The sequence below is a fragment of the Canis lupus genome, chromosome 5 (genome assembly GCF_003254725.2).
Source record: "Canis lupus dingo isolate Sandy chromosome 5, ASM325472v2, whole genome shotgun sequence".
In the NCBI taxonomy this organism is placed as follows: domain Eukaryota; kingdom Metazoa; phylum Chordata; class Mammalia; order Carnivora; family Canidae; genus Canis; species Canis lupus.
Window position 1 is genome coordinate 50,511,542 of NC_064247.1, and position 18,608 is coordinate 50,530,149.

Consider the following 18,608-nt stretch of genomic DNA (forward strand, 5'->3'; position numbering starts at 1 on the left):
CAAGTCTGGGAAGCCAGAGGTCTGGAAGCTTATGTTTGCTACCTGAATTATTTAAAAATAAGTAAAGAAATCAATAAGCATGGAGTAGTCGAAATAATACATGTCTACAGGCAGAACCTGCTAGCTGTCACCAGCTGTTTATGCTCTATGATCTCTAAGTATTTCTCATGGTACCCTGAGAGTATTTGCATTCCCGTCTTTCCTACAGGTGTGACAAGGTCCTTGTGTCATTCATCGGTCCTTCCACTTGTTCTAATCTATGTGTCATTTCTTTCTCCCATCTACCCATCCATTCATCCATCCAACTCACCCATCAACAGAATTGAGTCCCCATAAGCACTTTGTTAAGAATACAAAAGTAAACAGACACAGTCCCTACTCTCAAAATGTTCCTACTCCAGGGAAGAGATAGGCAGACAATTATGATGTACACAATCATGAGAATATCATAAGTAATATCAAAGCACAGCACACAGACAACAGAAAACAACAACAACAATAAACAACAACACTTTACTCTCCCTGGGAGAGTTGAACTACTTTTGATGAGATCTGAAGTGAAGGTGAGAATCCGCCAGCATGATACGAGAAAGAGAGCATTCCATGTCATAGGGACAATTTGCACAAACGTGTGCAGGTAGGCAGAGAGTGGGCACATTTGAGGAACCACAAAAATGCAGTTTCAGCTTGAAACGGGGAACAAAAAGGGGTGAAATTTCACAGGACCCCATTCTTAAGCGTGCAGGGTTTAGTGCAGTTCCCGGCACACAGAAGATACTCATTCTGTTTGTTTGATTCCTTAGTTCAAATCTGGACAGGAAGACATGCTGATCAGACACGGCTTAATAGTAATTAAGGAGTCCCTGCATCGTGTGAGTTACACTGGGAGATTACCTAATAGGAGCTAACTAAAGAACTGTTAAGTGGGCCAATACAATAATAAAATAATTACAATAATAACAATAACTAAAATTTACTGAGTGTTTGTTACGCTTTCACAACATCTTACTTAATCCACCTAATAATACTATGCAGTATTATCATTCCCATTTTACCGATGAGAAATGAGCTAGGGCTCCAACCCAGGAATGTCAGAAGCTAAAGTCTGAACTCGTAAGCACTACAGTGGTATTTTTGGTGGAAAAATCCCTGAGGGTTTCTCGCAAAGCCTTTTGGTTGCGTTTGAACCCAGAGCATCAGTGTACCAAGGAAGAAACGTGTTCTCTTGGGGGCAAAATTGTCCTTCCAAAATAAAAGCTATCATGTGAAGTAAGCATAAAACCAACTGCTAAGTGGGTACTGCCACACAATCAAAGTGCAGGTGCCAGCGGTTTTCCATTACCAAAAAAGGAAGGGGGAAAAAATCTGGAAAATGCCACGGAGAGGGGTGGCAGGCAGCATCTCCCTCTTGGAGCTGGGCCCGGCCAGGCCTGTCTGCTGGGACAGCTGGGTGAAGGCAACCAGAAAAGCTGGATGACTACAGAGAGCCTATCCAAAACTGCGACTCGGAGACAGCAGGCAATGGGCTCCCTGTCAGGAGAGGCCACTACTGTTCAGTCACACACCTGGACTCCCTTATCTGGGTATTTGTTTTTTTTTTGTTTTTTTTTTTTTTTTTTTTTTTTTTTTTATCTGGGTATTTGTAAACGATATTAAAATGTTTTCAAAGTGAACACCAAACTTCTACAATTTGTACTGAGCGTCTCTGTGATTCGGCTGATCTCGTGGATAAAGCAAATTTATCTAAAACACGGAAGACTAAAAATCTATAAAGGAAAGATGTGTTTTCAAATACTCTCTGAGGATTTAGCAAGCACAGTTTCATATCTAGAGGATACTGTAACTTAAAATATATTTTTTTTCTCAGCTTTCTAGAAGAGGTTTAACTCTAGTTGATGACCTCCACTTCTCTTTCTACAGAGAAGTCATTTAGTTTTTATTATTTTACGTTTCTGCCACTGAATTATTTTTCCAACTTTATTAAGGAACAATTGACAAATATAAATGTATATATATATCAAGATTACAAGGTGATGATCGGATATGCATACAAATTGTGGAATGATTAACAAAATCATAACACTTGTCATTTAAATCCCTATAATACAGATGATCAATTTATTATTTTGTACTGATGAACAGTACACATTCTGCAATAACACTGCCTGCATTCAAATCACCACTCCGACCCTTGCTACTGTGTGGTTTGGTCAAATTACTAGGTTTCTCCATATCTCAGCTTCATCATCTGTAAAATGGGTAAGATAATATAGACTTAGTCTTATTGGTTCCAAATCTGGCTGAATGACCAAATGAAGGTGGTAGCGGAAAGGGAGAAGAGGCAGCGCATTAAAAAAATATTTAGAAAGGAACACAAATAAAATGAAGAGATGGATTTATCAATAGGCAGCTTGTCAGCAGGGCAGGCAGCAGGAATGAAGCCAGGGTTTTAGCCTGAACCCCTGAGAAGGGATGAAATAGGCAGAAGAGGCACAAGGTAATGGGAAATCTGAATTTGGAACATGCTGGTGAGACACAACTGTGGAGAGCTATGGAATTATGTCTAGTGGCTAGAAACATTTCAAAGAACAGAGCTGAGAATACAGATTCAGAAGTCACTGGCCCATAAATGAAATCGATAAACCACGCCATGTATGCCAAGTTACCCCAGAAAGACTATTTCAGCAGAAGTTGCAAACCAGTGTGGCCCAAGAGCCACATCTGCAACACAGACTTGTCTTGTTTGCCCCCCACCCACCCCACCGCCCACCATCCAGAGCTCTAAAAAGAGTTTCAGCCAACATATAAAAATGTTCAGATTGTGAATTTTTTAAGTCTGGATTTCTAGCTTGTCTTGAAAACTCAGGAGGTTCTGCAATCCCAGGTGCCAGCATTCTGGCTCTGGGTAACACAGGCAGCTAGAGTTCACTTCAGAAAGTGCCCCCCCCAGACCAGGCTCAGACCGCACAGCCCACCAGGGCTGTCCCCACTCGCGCAGGATATCTCAGCCCATGCCTCCTCTGTGCTAACCTCTGTGAGCTGGGAGGAACGTGAGTCTGTGACTTCTGCTGTATAATCGCTGGCTCATGAGAAGAGCAGAGAATTATGATCAGCAGCCTCTGCAAAGGAACAGAGATACTCTAGGAGTCTGAATGAGACACAGAAAGATGTATGAGAAAGGTGAAAGTATGTGTGGTACTATCAAGTCAAGGGTATAGGGCGGTCATGCATTCATCCCTGATTGCTTGGCTGACACCTCCCTTCCCCCACCATCAGCAAGCCTCTTCTGCATCAACTTTGACATATACTCCATGTCTCAACACATGTCCAAAAAACCATAGCTTCTCACTGGAGTTGTTGCAATCACTTATTTGTTTCCACTCTTTTTTTAAAAAAGATTTTATTTAGTTATCTGAGGGCGGGGGGGAGAGAGTATGAGCGAGATGGAGGGGCAGAAGGAGAGGGAGAAGAAGACTCCTCGCTGAGCAGGAAGTCAGACGTGGGGCTCGATCCCAGGACCCCAGATCATGACCTGAGCCAAAGGCAGATGCTTAAATGACTGAGCCACCCAGGCACCCCCTCTGTTTCCATTCTTATCTAACAAAAATCCATTCTCCACACAGCAGCTAAAGAAAGCTCATTAACATGAAAATCAGAGCATGTCATTCCTTTGCCAAAACTATCCTAGGACATACATAAAATATCCAAACCCTGGGGATCCCTGGGTGGCTCAGCAGTTCAGCGCCTGCCTTCAGCCCAGGGTGTCATCCTGGAGTCCCGGGATCGAGTCCCACGTTGGGCTTCTGGCATGGAGCCTGCTTCTCTCTCTGCCTGCGTCTCTGCCTCTCTCTCTCAATCTCTCTCTCTCTTTCTCTCTCCCTCTATGTCTATCATGAATAAATAAACAAAATCTTTAAAACAAGAAAATCCAAACCCAGAAACATACCCTCTATGGTCTTTCAAGGAGGGGCCCTTCCTACCTCTGTTGGCTGCCATCTCCAATAATCGGCTTCTCTATGTTCAGTCACACTGACTTCTACCTCTCTGCTGTTCTCCAACAGGTCAAGCACATACACCTGTTTGAAGTCCCTTGTACTTCCTCTTCCTCCTGAATGGATCACTCTTCCCTCAGTTCATTTCTTCCCACGGTCCTTGCTCCATTCAGAGGTCACCTTCTCAGAGAGTACTTTTCAATCTTCTCAATGCCATTCCTCATCTGACTCACTTTCAACCCCTCTCCCTGTAGCATTTTCTTCAGAGCACTTCCATTTGTATTTATTTGTGTATTCAGTTAATTTCTCACACTATAGTAAGTTCTACATGGTCAGGGATTTTGTCTGTCTATATGCAATGCTTCACATAGAGATGATCTCAATAAGTTAAGTTTGGGAGTGAATGAATGAATGAGTGAACTTGAACATGTGATACTGTGAAAGTTAAGGGATTATAGAGAATGGCTATTAAACACAGCATATCTTCACTCAGATTGTCCAGAAAGCAGACCCTGAGCAAGAGGGTTTATATAGCAACACTGCAATACGAAGTGCAATCTTGGGATGCCTGGGTGGCTCAGCGGTTGAGCATCTGCCTTTGGCTCAGGGCATGATCCCAGGATCTGGGATCGAGTCCCACATCGGGCTCCTTGCATGGAGCCTGTTTCTCCCACTGCCTAGGTCTCTGCCTCTCTCTCTCTCTCTCTGTCTCTCATGAATAAATAAATAAAATCTTGAAAAAAAAAAAAAAAGGGAAGTGCAATCTCCAGGAGCAGGAGTAGAGTGAGGACACAGGGCATGGAACAAGGAGAGGCAAAATGAAGTTGCCATTATCAAGTCATTTCCACAAAAATTATTCATTCTCCATCCACAGGACCACCCACACCCTCCACACTCCAGTCCCCCAAGTGACAACGACCATATCTTAGAACCATCCAGCGTGGGAGGAAAAGGAGCATTGATTCCCTACATGTTCAGGTTGTATACATGTGGGCAAAAAGTGAGATGCAGAGGTAGCCTCAACTGGGAAATGTAATGCTACATAATGGACATCAAGGCAGGCATGCAGCACAAGGGGAGGTACAGTTTATACCTGCAGAATGCCCTGCACGGCACTGGTTGCCACAAGGGCAGCTGGATCAAGAAATGATGCAACTTTTCTTTACTGTCCTCCTGAGAGGATCTGATGCAGGACAGAGGTGTCTGAGACATAAGAAGCAACAGTATCCATTGCTTTAGCAGCGACCTTCACAACAGCAGCATCAGTGCACTGGGAAAGGTGGACATCATATCACAACAGATGAAGGCATGACTGGAAGCAAACAAAGCAGAATAGCCAGAGAATAGGCTTCTCTCAGGGTTCCTCAGAGTATTCGCTGATTCCAGGGCTGGAGCATGGAGAGTCCTAAGTGGCACCCAATGGTGCCAGAGAGGAAAGACGTGCACCAAAAGAAAATGAAGACAAGTCAAAGGGGCACAGAAGCCAACCGGAAGGGGCTTGCAATGGTGAAATCTGTTGACTACTTGAGCAAGATAAGGATAGTAATGGATTGAAGGCAACAGAAGAAAATAATCCAGAAGTATATACTGATATAAATAAAGAATTCAAAGAATAAATGAATGGTAGACAAACAGAAAGCCACTGATAGGAGAGATCCTAATAGATATGGAAGGAATTATGAAGAGAAAAAAAATGCCATCTGGCAAAACCACAGGAATAATTGCTGCAAGCAAGAATTAATAATGGATGCTAGAATTAGTAGGCAAAGGTATGATAGGAAGCATGATGTTTACAAAATCTCAAGGTATCTCCCCACAAGGCAATCATTAGTTACAAAAGGGAAAATGGTGTCCTTTCAGGGTAGAGACTGAAAGACATCAATGTAAGCAAGTGCCATCCCCTGTAAGCAACCCCAGTGACAGAACAAACTGGTATCGTGTGCCTCCTGACACAGTGCACTATGAAGGGCATGACATCATGTCTTAGTGCACTATGAAGTGCACTAAGAAGGAAGTGGTTTTCCTGCTGAAAATGCATAACCTGAATTTTATCTTGAGGAAGCACCAAGCAAACTGAGAGACATAACACAAAATAACTGATGCTTCAAAGGTATCATCATGGTCATGAAAGATGGGTAGAGACTGAGGACCATTCTAAGTTATAGGAGACAAAGGAGCCAAGAGAACTACATGCACTGTATGATCCTGGGTGAGATTCTGACCCAGAAAGAAGCATCACTAAGATGACTGACAAAACTAGGGAATAGCGTAGTACGAATGTTTATCACCTGGCTCACTCATACTGCTGTTGAACGATTACATAAAATGTTGGTGAGAGTGACAGGAAGATGATGTGATGTAGAGACATATACAGAAGGTCCCCAGAGTATCTGAAATTAGTCTACTTTTCAGTAGGTGATAGGTACATGGATGTCCATTCAATTACTCCTTATACTTTACAAATGCATTATATTATTTTGCATGTGTGAACATGATGGATTTTTCAATTAAAGAAAATTTAAATATACAATGAAAATATAATGGATGTTATTATGTTCTAGGTTCTGTTGACTAACCCTAAGTCCTGTTCTTTCTTGCTTAAAAGAAAAAAAAAAGTGCAAATATTAGAACATTATAAAAGGCATACTGGCACCTAACTAAGATTCTCTCCCTGACGTAATAAAGATAGCTTACAAGACAACTAAAAAGGGACGGGTTGCTTCTCAACCATGTGAGCCAATATTCTTTAGCACCTGTCTCTACACAACTGTAAATCATCTTACATGCCACTGGAAATCTCTGTACATGATCCCAGGGGTAGATGTCCCAGAGGCTAAGTGGAAGGACTATAGATTTGGTATACGAAGTCTTAGGCAAGGATCCCCCCTCCTCCACTTACTAGTAGTGTGACAAGGGGCAGGCGAGGGACTCAACTTCTCTGTCTCCAGATGTGTAAAGTAGAGAAAATGTCAGCATTGTTAGGTCAGTCTGAAAGTATGTGCATCAAGCTCACGTACTTTGTCTGGCATACACAGATACTCACATACGGTAGCAATACCTATCATCACTGCTATCTCTGTTCCTGAGGAGGCTGAGACTCAGATAGCAAGCCCATCTCTGCCCTAAATCCTCACCATGCTAGAAATGAATTGAGATTGCAAGAGAGCATGAAACACAACTCGTCTACACTGACCACCTCACGGCTACCACTGCTGTGTGAGTGGCCTCATGCCAACAGCCCTCCTCCCAGTGTGAAGAGCGGGTGTAGTAGACATGGCAAAGGTTCTGTAGTCACAGCTGAGCTCAGATCCTGGAGTCACCTCCTGTGTCCTTTGTGGCCATGAGGAAATTACCTATCCCTCTAATCCTCAGAATACCACCATTCACAGGGTTATTAGAACATACACTGCATTGATACATATTGCATAAAACAGTGCCTGATGCCTAAGAGACTCCACAAACCTTAGTGCTTCCCTCTGGCTGAAGTACCTCAAGAAGGGACTCTCCAAAGAAAGGCCATACAAACTAGGGAGAAAAATACCCAGTGAGAAAGAAAATCTACTAACTGGGTAATCCAGACTCATTATAATCCTAGTTATTCTTTATGTTTCCTTAACCTCCCAGAGGTTCAGTTTCCTGACCTATAAAAGAGAACTACTCCCTTTTCCTCCACAGAATCAGGGCGGGGTGAGATGAGAGATGCAGTATCTTCCATTGTGCTGAGGGCACACCTAGGGATGAGTACAGACAAGCTGGAGCTGAGGGGAGTTGTGTGGGAACTCCCTCAGCCCCCTCATGTCTCCTGCTCCCTTTCTCACGAGCCTGAGTGATGGCTGAGTGTTCAAGGATCAGGGTCTGGAAGCAGTTATCCCTTCAACCCTTTCCTGTCTAAACCATCCAGAGCCCTGGCTCCTGGGCCCCTCATGGAGGAAGGAAAAGTCCATATGAAGGCCAAGTAGAAGTGTCCTAGTGCTTTCCAAAATCCACACTCCCACTCCCAAGCTTCACTACCACCTCTGTCAGCACTTTTCCTATTCTACACTCTGAAATCTTTGTCTGTCTTCCTAAGAAATCCAGGAGAAGACAGTAATTCTGTGTGTATGTTGCATTTTAGGCACTTCCTAAAGGATGGATTTAAATGTCATTCTCTTGACTTTGGAGGAAAATCTGAGGACAAAAGAGGGATTAGGAATTGTGGGATGGGAGAGGATGAAGATTTGAAAAATAAATTAGGTTAAGGTTACAGGGATAAAAGTTAAATAAGAAAACAAAAGCCCAGTTAAGGCTGCCATGGTTAATGTTACAAATAAAATCAAACACTTCATAGATCTCCAGTTCATAAACCCAAGAAACCTCTGTGGCAGCTCTCAGGAGCTTGAACAACAGGATAATTTTCAAGCAAATCAAAGTGGTTGGGCCCCAGGACAAATAGGTTGAAAGCCCAAGCATAAGCCTGGTCTCAGAGAGTTAAAAGGAATGCAGACTGCCCCAAAACACACCAGCCGTTTGTTTTTCCTGCCACCTTTCCAACGGTCATGTCTGGAGTGAGGATAAACAGTTCTGGGGGGGAAAAATGATGTGAAATACAGACTTTAAGAAAATAAAACACTATAATAACCCTTCTAAAGAGTTATATATATGTGCCTACACATACATATATAAAGAGAAAGAACCTATATATAAACACACGTATATGAATGTGCACATGTGTCTGCCAAAATTTTCCAAACTTCTAATGTTTTCAGGTATGAATGGCAAAGGCTAAAACAAACCATTAAGATGCTGTGGGTTGTTTTTTTGTTTTTGTTTTTAGCAAGATCAAGATCGTTTACAAAAACATTCCAAAAAACAGTGAAGGGTGTCTTAACATTTCACTTTCGTTTAATAAGATTATACTGGGTGCTTTGGGTTATTATTAATAGCATATTACACTCTAGGTTGCTTAGAAATATATTGGGTAGGCCCCAGATAAACCTAAGAAGTAAGGAGAGTGGGGAGAGAGCTTTGTCACATGGCATCCCCATGAAGGGCCAGGAATTGTGTTCAAAGCTGGGTGTGTGCTGCCTCCTTGCACCAACACTACAAAGGTAAATGATGAGTATCAGATTCCCAAGCCCACACAGCTTGCAAGGGGCAGGGCCTCTTCTGCTTGCCCTGGAATCTGGGTGTTCTGGCCTCAACATTGCCCATCCCCCAATGAGACGCTGACAGTCAGAAGCAATCTTTCCTAGTATTTCCCCCAGGACAGAGAAATGTCCCATATTCCTGGGACAGGCAAACAACACACGGCAGGGTAAAAAGCAGCTTGTCTGTGATCTCCACTTTAGCAGAAAAGGGACGAGAAACATTCTGGTCCAGGAGTTAAAGCAAGATGATGAACAATTTACATGTGGCAGGTGATCAATATTTAATGCCGCCTGGTGTAGTGGTTCTTCAAAAATGTCTTTCAGCTCTAGAAGGCCCTTCTGTTAACCCACACTTCAGGGGGTGTACACAAGACTCAGAGAAAATGCATTTTTAATAAGGGCTGTGCCAACACAAGATGCTCCGAATGGAGTATAAGACTCGCAAGGGACCACACACTCTTGGGAGAAAGGGTCTGAAGGTGAAAAGGGGGACGAAAAGAAGGCAGAAATATATATTTTTTCACTCTAGGGAAAGAGGCCCTGTTAGAGCCCTGTCAGAATAATTATCAGAATAGATTTTTTTTCTCCCTCAGTGCATGAGCTAGTCAAATTTAAGGGAATCGTATCCCAGACAAATAAGTTCTGGATTAGAGGTACTGGCTGCTTTCCAATGGTCCATGGCATCTTAGCTGCTTAACCTGTGCACACAGAGCTCCAGCATCATGTACTCAACACATATGGCTGGTGGCTGACCACTCCCTCCACCCCTGCTCAGTCCCTCCTGTACAGTGGGTGATTCTTGCTACCATTGTCTCATTTTCTGTCCTGCCTTGGCTTTTGAATCTGATGCTTTACACATGCAGACAGGGAAGAAAGTCAGATTAGCAACAATAGGAAGTTGACAGAACAAGAGAAGGAGGTACATTTGCTGAACCCCAAGAGCCAAAGTCATCAATTAGAACTTGGAGCCACAGGGACCTGCCCAGAGGGTGGGAGAGCCATGAAGGGGATGTGACCACTGCCAACAATGTTACCCAAGGCAGAGAGAGGGAAGGACCAACACTCTGGCCTCCCTCTTCTTCCTGCCTCCCATCTCCCAAGAGTGTCAAAATATCAGATCGCAGGGGGTGAACCCCTACAATGCACAAAGGAGAAATGCAAGGGCAGCAGATGGATCTGAGCACAAACAGGCCAACGTGAGTGCTAAATTAAAATAGTGTGTGATTGGGGCACGTGGGTGGCTCAGTCAGTTAAGCACCTGTCTTTGGCTCAGGTCATGATTACAGTCTTCTCATTATTCGCACTAGTCATGTTCTAGCAAGTCTCCACAAAGGCTGCATTAGTGAATACTGAACCGTTGTTCCCAAAGGAAACACAAGGTTAGGTTCCTGTGAGCTGCTGGTTACACTTTCATCAACAGATCAATACACAACCTTGTTTTATGCGTGCTTCTGTTTAAAAACACCCCATTAAGTATATATTGCTGACTCACTAACACTGAACTCATGGACAACAGCATTTAACTCATGTCTTAAGTTTACCTAACATATGTATTTTCTCCATAAGACACAATGCAGTGCTCTTGCACTTAGAAACACAGCACTTTGGAACTATATTTGGGGGTCACTTTAAAAAATGAAATCATTGGGGTACCTGGATGGCTCAGTTGGTTAAGCATCTGCCTTCAGCTCAGGTCATGATCCCAGACTCCTGGGATGGAGCACCACATCCAGCTCCCTGCTCAGTGCAGAGTCTGCTTCTCTCTCTCTCCCTCTGCCCCTTCCCCTCCTTGTGCTCTCTCGTAGGCTCTAATAAATAAATAAGATCTTTAAATAAATAAATACTGCAATCACCCACAAAAGGCACAAAAATGGGGAAAATGTGGCACTAAAAGACCACAAAAAGGACAGTGTTTATAGGATGAGAGCAGAAACAAGAAGGCTGAAGGTCATTTTGCTCAACCTTGGCTGAGAACATGTGCATCAGGCAACTCGAAAATTTTTCATCACTCTGTACATGTCTACGAAAGACTGCAAAAACCCCACAAGTATTGATTTGAGAGTTACAAATCTACACTTCGAGGGCAGCCCAGGTGGCTCAGCAGTTTAGTGCCACCTTCAGCCCAGGCCATGATCCTGGAGACCAGGGATCGAGTCCCACGTCGGGCTCCCTGCATGGAGCCTGCTTCTCTGTCTGCCTGTGTCTCTGCCTCTCTCTCTCTCCCTCTCTCTCTCTCTCTCTCTCTCTCCCTCTGTCTCTCATGAATAAATAAATAAAATCTTTAAAAAAATTTTTTACACTTCAAGGAGTTTGCACATATGGAGTCCACAAATAATCAGAATTGATTGAACAACAAGTTATTTAAAGAAAAAAAAGGCCCTGGGTGGGACAAGATAGAATTTTGAATCGGTATTTCAGTATTTATCTGTCCCTCCTTTTTATTCTCAAATGTTATCTAGTTGGTGTTAAGATTGCAATTAAAGAGGGAGAAGATTCTAAATTTATGGTTTCAAAAAGAAAAGAAAAACAAGGGACAAAAGCATTAAGAAGAGGAATCATTTAGCTTAGCAGGGGATCACCCCAAATATGCCCCCAGGAAGCACACCCTCAGATGGTTCCAAGGTGTCCCGCTTCTCTAGCCAAGGACTCAAGGTGGGCAAAATGCAAGGTGGGCTGACTCTGGGCCAGGCTAAAGACAGGAGGGGTACAGAGGCTAACTTGCTGAAGAGATAGCACACAGTCCCAGAAAACAACATAGTCTGGAACCAGAGACTCATGCCTGCCCCTACCAGCTTTAACAAAATCTCTCTCATGCTCAGCTCACATTTACTAATGAGATGATGTGAGCCACTTTTGTCTCAATCCAGCAAATACGACTTGAGCTCCTGCTAGGTACAAAGCACTCTACTAAGGGCTGGAAGGAATAAAACATTTTTTCACACATCATGTTCTACCTGTTTTGTGAAAAAATGAAGGGTCTAGATCTCTAGTTATACCATCTTTTTTTTTTTTTTTTTTTTTTAATTTATGAGACACACAGAGAGAGGCAGAAACATAGGCAGAGGGAGAAGCAGGCTCCATGCAGGGAGCCTGACATGGGACTTGATCTCAGGACCCCAGGATCACGCCCTGAACTGAAGGTAGATGCTCAACTGCTGAGCTAGCCAGGCATCCCTAGTTATACCATCTTATATATGTAAATGGCTTCTATCTATAGAGTACTTTATATTTACAAAATCCTTAGAGACGTATTATCTTCTGCCTCTAATTGTCTGTGTTAATAATTTGTCACTGGTACTGGATATATATCTTCTGCTATAGCACATTTTTAAAATTTATTTATTGGTCTGTTTTCCCTTTAATGTTTAAGCTTCTTGAGAACAGACCCTCAAAAACCCTTGCAGAATTATTGCATTCAGATTAAATCCTTAACAACACAGAAGAATTCTTTTACAACATAGAGGATCAGGGGTGAAGTGATCCATCCAAGATCTCAGTTATGAAGTTATGTGTTTCATGTACCATGTTCCTTCTATTATTCCAGACCCACTGACACTGAGGCATGCCCCAGGGTTGGCACATTATAAAAATGACACAAGCCCAGCCAAGTTCTAGAAGCACGGTTGTACAAACAACACCTGAAACATCTATCCATCCTTTTTTACGCATACTTTGAGGCAAGAGAGGGAGCAAAGAATTTACCCTGGTTCTGCTTTCTCTATTTGTGTTCAAAAATATTTACCAATAGTAAAGGATCCTTCTAAGTTTAGAATGAAGACTCAAATAAAAAGTTTTCACTGACTTTATTCTAGATGCACAAACCTCCTCTGGGGACAGAAGGAAAAACAAAAAATGAAAACCAAAATCTATGAAATGCTTCAGCTTCAAACCAGGAATGAAACTAAGTTTCAGAATTGAAAAAAGCATCAGAATAGCACAAAGGCAAAGTAATTTAGCTCTGTGTTCATTCCTTATGCCATTAACAAGCGACTTTTAATCTTTAATCCTCCCTCACTAAGCTGCTTTTACTGTCCCATCTGCTCCTCTTACTCATGCCTTCAGGATCTTATAATTAAATTCTAATTAAAGTTTAAGGCATGTAATAAAGAAAACACTTGCGGAATGCCTTTGATTCAAGAGGCCAAAATAACATTTCAGCAGTTTGAAAAATGAATTATATCCTTTTGCTTAACAAGCACCTTTAAAATGGAATTAAAATGGGAAATTCCAATCTTCCATGATTTCACCAGCCACACATTATGTAAATATGTTCATCATCATGCGTTACATTTAAGTCAGCTGAAACCGTCATGAAGTGAACACTGCCCGGCATGCATGGCGTGGATGGGAGCTCAGGGGGGAGTGCACTCAGCGGAGCGGCCATAAATGACACCACAGTACCTCGATGTCATATGGACCTCAGCATCCATCTAGCATGACTCCCGAATACTCAGAGAAGAGGCTTCTCCCCTCCCCCTACCGCATCTTCCACCAAAACCCAATGGGTCTGCCTTCCTAGCATGTTCCATTTCTTCCTCCACTCTGGCTACACTAGCAGGGCCCTCCAACATCTCCGTGAATATTGTGATACTTCCCCAACTCTGGCATCAGTTCTCCGTCCCAACTGACTGACACTCCACCCCATGCAGCTGACAGTTACTTTTCCAAACATTATCCTCACCAGGTCATTCCATTTTGACAACAGGTTGAAATTTAAGAATAATTGCTAGCTACATAATTACATATAATATCATTCATAATAACTCATATGGCAGGCACTGTTCGAAGTGCTTTATGTTATTATTCCAATTTTCACAACCACACTGTTATCTCAAATAAGGAAAATGAGAGACAGAAAAGTTAGGGTACTGGCCCAAGATCACGGAAGCCATGTAGCAGCAGGGCCAGGGTTTACAGCCATGCAGTCTGGTTCCATAGCTCATGCCAAAACCACTCCTAAAACCCCAAACCTGAGTAAAGTATGGGAGGATTTTCTATTCTTCTCTCCAAATCCTACACATGCTCACAATTTTGCAGATGGACCATGGTTTTCCTGCCTACGCCTTTGCACATGCTGCCTTTTTGTCAGGTGGCCTTCATCATCCACCTGGTAGATTCCCACTCATCCTTCATTTCCTACCTTATGAGACCTTGCCTGATTCCCTGGATGGAGCTGATCACTCTCCCTTTTGCTACTGCAGAATCTATAACCTACCAGACTTCTGTTAGGCGCTAATGGCACTGCCAAGTGACTGTCCGGGGGACCCCTGCTTTCAGCCCCACATCCTTTAAAGAAAGGGTACACAGCAGGCCTTTGATGAATGTGTGAAGAATAAAGAAATGGACAGCTCTCTAAATCTGTACATTGGACATACACAGAGCGTGGTCAGTCAGTAAATAGAAAAATGCTATTCTCCAGGACCATTTACAGAAGGAAGGAAAGAAAAAGGTAATTTTCTTTGTAAAACCAAAGGATACTTATGCATCCAGCTCACTGGTATCTCAATACCTTGTTTTACTTTTTTGACTATCAAAATGCATTAGTTCCTTTCTTCCATGACCCTTACAAACCTTGAAGGTAAACCTCATTCAGACCACAGCAAGGGCTGAACAGCTCTGGGGAGTCCAGACTTGACTGTGCTGCCTGCATCCCAGCATTCAGTCCAAGGGCTCAGGAGCACAGGGCCACCATGCCCAGGCACCCGTGAACCCAGGCCTCCCCTCCAGGTCAGGTGTGAAGAGCTGACCATCTCACCTGTTATTTGATTTGCACTCCAGGGCCTCACTGAGACAGGACCTTTTCCTTGACCCTAGGAGCCAAATAATCCATCTCCCAAGAGATTTGACCCCCTCCCTTGACCATCTTAGTTCTGTTCCAGATAGACCAGCCACTCTGAGCCACAGAGCTGCTACCTTGCCAATGCTCAGTGTCCCTCATGCCTGGAAGCCCCTAAACTTTGTCTCCCATTCACGGAGTAAGTAGCAAGCACAGTACACTACGTCTTTTATATAGCTGCATTGCAAATGCCTCAAAACCTTCTTACAAAAAGCTATTATTAATTAATCTATTTGACAAATCTTTTCAATTATCTACTATGTAACTACAAAGCTAGGTCACATGCCCACTGTCACACAGCTGATGAGTAGCAGAGGGGGATATGAAAACATTTCTTTTTAACTCCCATAATGTATCCCAGGCTGTCAGTCCTCCATCTTCGTCCTTGGAACAGATGAAGGTACATTCGAGAAAAGCATGTACTCAGAAATCTTAATAATACATACCACTCTTTATTATGATGTATCAGTATACATGGCTGACCCAACTCTTCACAAGATTCCAGTCTACATTTTCATGCTGTATCCACTCTACACTACCCACTGTTCCCTGAACTTGCAATCACTTTTCATACCTTCATTCATGTTCATATCTTTATAATGTCCTATCTTCACCTGCCCATGGTATTTGCTCTGCAAACACAGTTCCTTCACTCATCATCCCATATTTATTAAACCAGTTCCTATGCTAAGTGATAAAGATACAGATTTAGCGCTTACCTTTAGAGAGCTTACAGTCTCCTGGGAGGATAAAAATAAGTAAATAGGTCAAAACACTAAATAGTATGTTCTACGGCAGGAGTGAATAAGGGTTGTGTGGTAGCTCTAAGGAAAGGGTTGGGACCCAGAATCAGTGCCACCTCTCTGAGATGCTATTCTCTCCCACTCTCTCCCTCATTCTGTACCTAATCCCACCACAATTTATTGCCACTCATATGCTTCTTATTATGCTGTTCATTCTGCAGTCACAACATTTTTCACTTTGACTTACAGTTTATGAAGATTACTTATCTTCATCCCTAGAATCAATTCCTTGAGGGGATTGATTTCCTTAATACACAGATACATATCGAGTAGCTTACAGGAGTACAGTGGTTAAAAGCATGAGTTTTATCATTTAAATCCTAGCAAGTACTTAACTAGCCATATGACCTTGAGCAGGTTACTTAACATCTCAGACCCTTCAACATTTTCTACATGTCTAAAACGAGATCAATCAGGAATATACTAAAGTTCAGCATGGTAAAAGCATTTACTCATCACTATCAGTTTTATATTTGGCCTCAGTCTTTGGCATTCTTTTCAATATCCATTCTGATACTAATTTAACCTGTGTGTGATGATCACCAGAGTCTCCTCCATATCTAGATAGTTTAACAACAGTCATTAATACAAAGTAGTTTGAGATTTATTGTTAATATCATAATATTCACTTCTAAATATATGTAAGTGGTTTAGATCCACCTGGGGAGGTGAAAAAAAAATTCTTTATGGGCTTTATATGGTGAAGACATACCAGTAAGCTGAATATTACATAGTATTACTCATATTATTCATATTATTATGAATGCAAAATGCTATTAATGATGATCTTGAAAACTGTTAATATCATGTACCAAATCAATTATTTAAAAATGCGAAATAATTTAATAATAGATTGATAATAGATAATAGATTGATAATATCAAGAGCTAGGGCATTACCTAGTTGAACTGACAAAGAACACTGTACCTTTTTTTGAGACTATGAGTCCACATAAAAAAGATAAATAATATAAAGCACAGTACTATTAAAAATGAGATAATTCTCATCTTTATGGCACTGCTTGGTTCTAACACTCATAATGTAAAACAACAATAAAGAATACATACAATGTTTGATTGTTTAGTTCCACTTATATCAAGAGGCTTTCAAAAAAAGTTCCAAAAAGAAAACGAAAAAAAGTAAAAGTTCCATTCTGGAATTCTTCATATCTTATTAAGGTGAATTAAGAGCAGAATGTCAATTTTACAATCCCCAAATTTCACAAGGAAGCCAAACTCCAAAATTATGTACAAGAACAAGGATGATAAAGTGTCTGATACAAAATTTTAAAAACTATAGAGTACATAAAATGAAAGAGTTAGAGAAAAATGAAGTCCCCAAGACATATCTTGTTCCCACTAAACAATCTTTAAAATCATAAACTTTGGGACACCTGGGTGGCTCAGTGGTCAGGCATCAGCCTTCAGCTCAGGGATCAAGTCCCACGTCGGGTTCCCTGCATGGAGCCTGCTTCTCCTTCTGCTTGTGTCTCTGCCTCTGTGTGTGTGTGTGTGTGTCTCATGAATAAATAGATAAAATATTTTTAAAAATAAATAAAATAAAATCATAAACTTTAAAATATGCCATAAGAGGATAATTCCTTAAAACTCTGTGTCATTGGAGGATGTGGGATTGATAGGCAGGTGAGAAGAAACATCTGGGGTTTGTGTTTCCAAAATAAACCACAGTAAGAGGATAAGGGGTGCTCTCTAAGTGAAATAGTAAGGTTGAAATTACCATAGAGGGTTGAGAAGGGAAAGAGTAAGTGAATAAGTGAAGGAAGTAGGCGTTGATCCTTCATATGGAAAATCTGACTAGAGCAGGAGAGGAGAGAAATAAGGAAGTGGCCCCCAGTCTAATTCTATAATATGTTTTCACTTACTAAGGTAAGACACAGAGGCTAAAACATCACAGAATATTCCATCTGTACATACCAGTCTAAAGGACTCTTGTCTATTCTAAATGCCAGAAATGTGTGTATAATGCTGACTCCACCCGACCATCCAAACTTACTTGATTCCCAGATGCTTGTCTTTAACTGAGCCATTTTCCTCAAAAAACCTTCAGAATAAACAGAAAAGCAAGATGTTGAGGCCAAGCCATGGACCTGTTCAAGTGCATGAACCCTTGTGCTTTTCCTTACATGGCACCCAGATTTAGTGTCCATCCACTTCTAGATTATATGTACTATCCTAAAGTTCTTAGATATGCAAGAACCCATCCTTAAGAACTTTCTTCCAGTCCCTACAGGTATACATATGGTATGAGGAATCAGAAAAAGAAAATTAAATTCTGTTGTATGGAAACGTCCTATCAAGGATGATAATAATATCACAGTGCCCCTTGTCAACAGTGCCCTATAAGTGCCAAACACTTTATGTAAAATATATAACCCCTACAAATAATTATTGTTATTCCTATTACAAATGATAAGGCCATGGCCCAGGAAACCTAAGTAGCTAACTTAGAACAAGAAATTTAGAGAGGTGAATGCCTGGGTGGCTCAGTGGTTAAGTGTTGCCTTAGGCTCAGGGCATGATCCTAGAGACCCGGGATGGAGTCCCACATCGGGCTCCTTGCATGGAGCCTGCTTCTCCCTCCGCCCCTCTCTCTCTCTCTCTGTCTCTCTCTGTCTCTCTCATGAATAGATAAATAAAATCATTTTTTTTAAAAGAGAAATTTAGAAAGACTCAGCTTTGCTCTTAGTCTAGTTCTGTAACAATGGTGAGCAAGCTTCTTAACATCTCTAAATCTTCCTTACCCATCTATAAAATGGATGTATAATCTTACCTACCTCAGAGAGTTAGAGAAAGGATTAAGAGAGAAATAATGAAATACTTAACATAAGGTC

The 18,608-nt window shown here is 41.8% G+C and overlaps 1 protein-coding gene across 20 annotated transcripts in view; it reads right to left on the reverse strand.

Moving 5' to 3' along the window:
* Positions 1-18,608, reverse strand: part of FGGY (FGGY carbohydrate kinase domain containing) — a 420,837-nt gene that overhangs the window by 304,731 nt on the left and 97,498 nt on the right. Inside the window, exon 1 of one of the 20 annotated variants that reach the window (XM_035716033.1) lies at positions 17,771-17,813. The exons of the other annotated variants lie outside the window; for them this stretch is intronic. The gene's annotated coding sequence lies outside the window, so the exon portion shown is untranslated. Of the gene's footprint in view, positions 1-17,770; positions 17,814-18,608 lie in introns of those variants that run through there. 20 annotated transcript variants of the gene reach the window in all.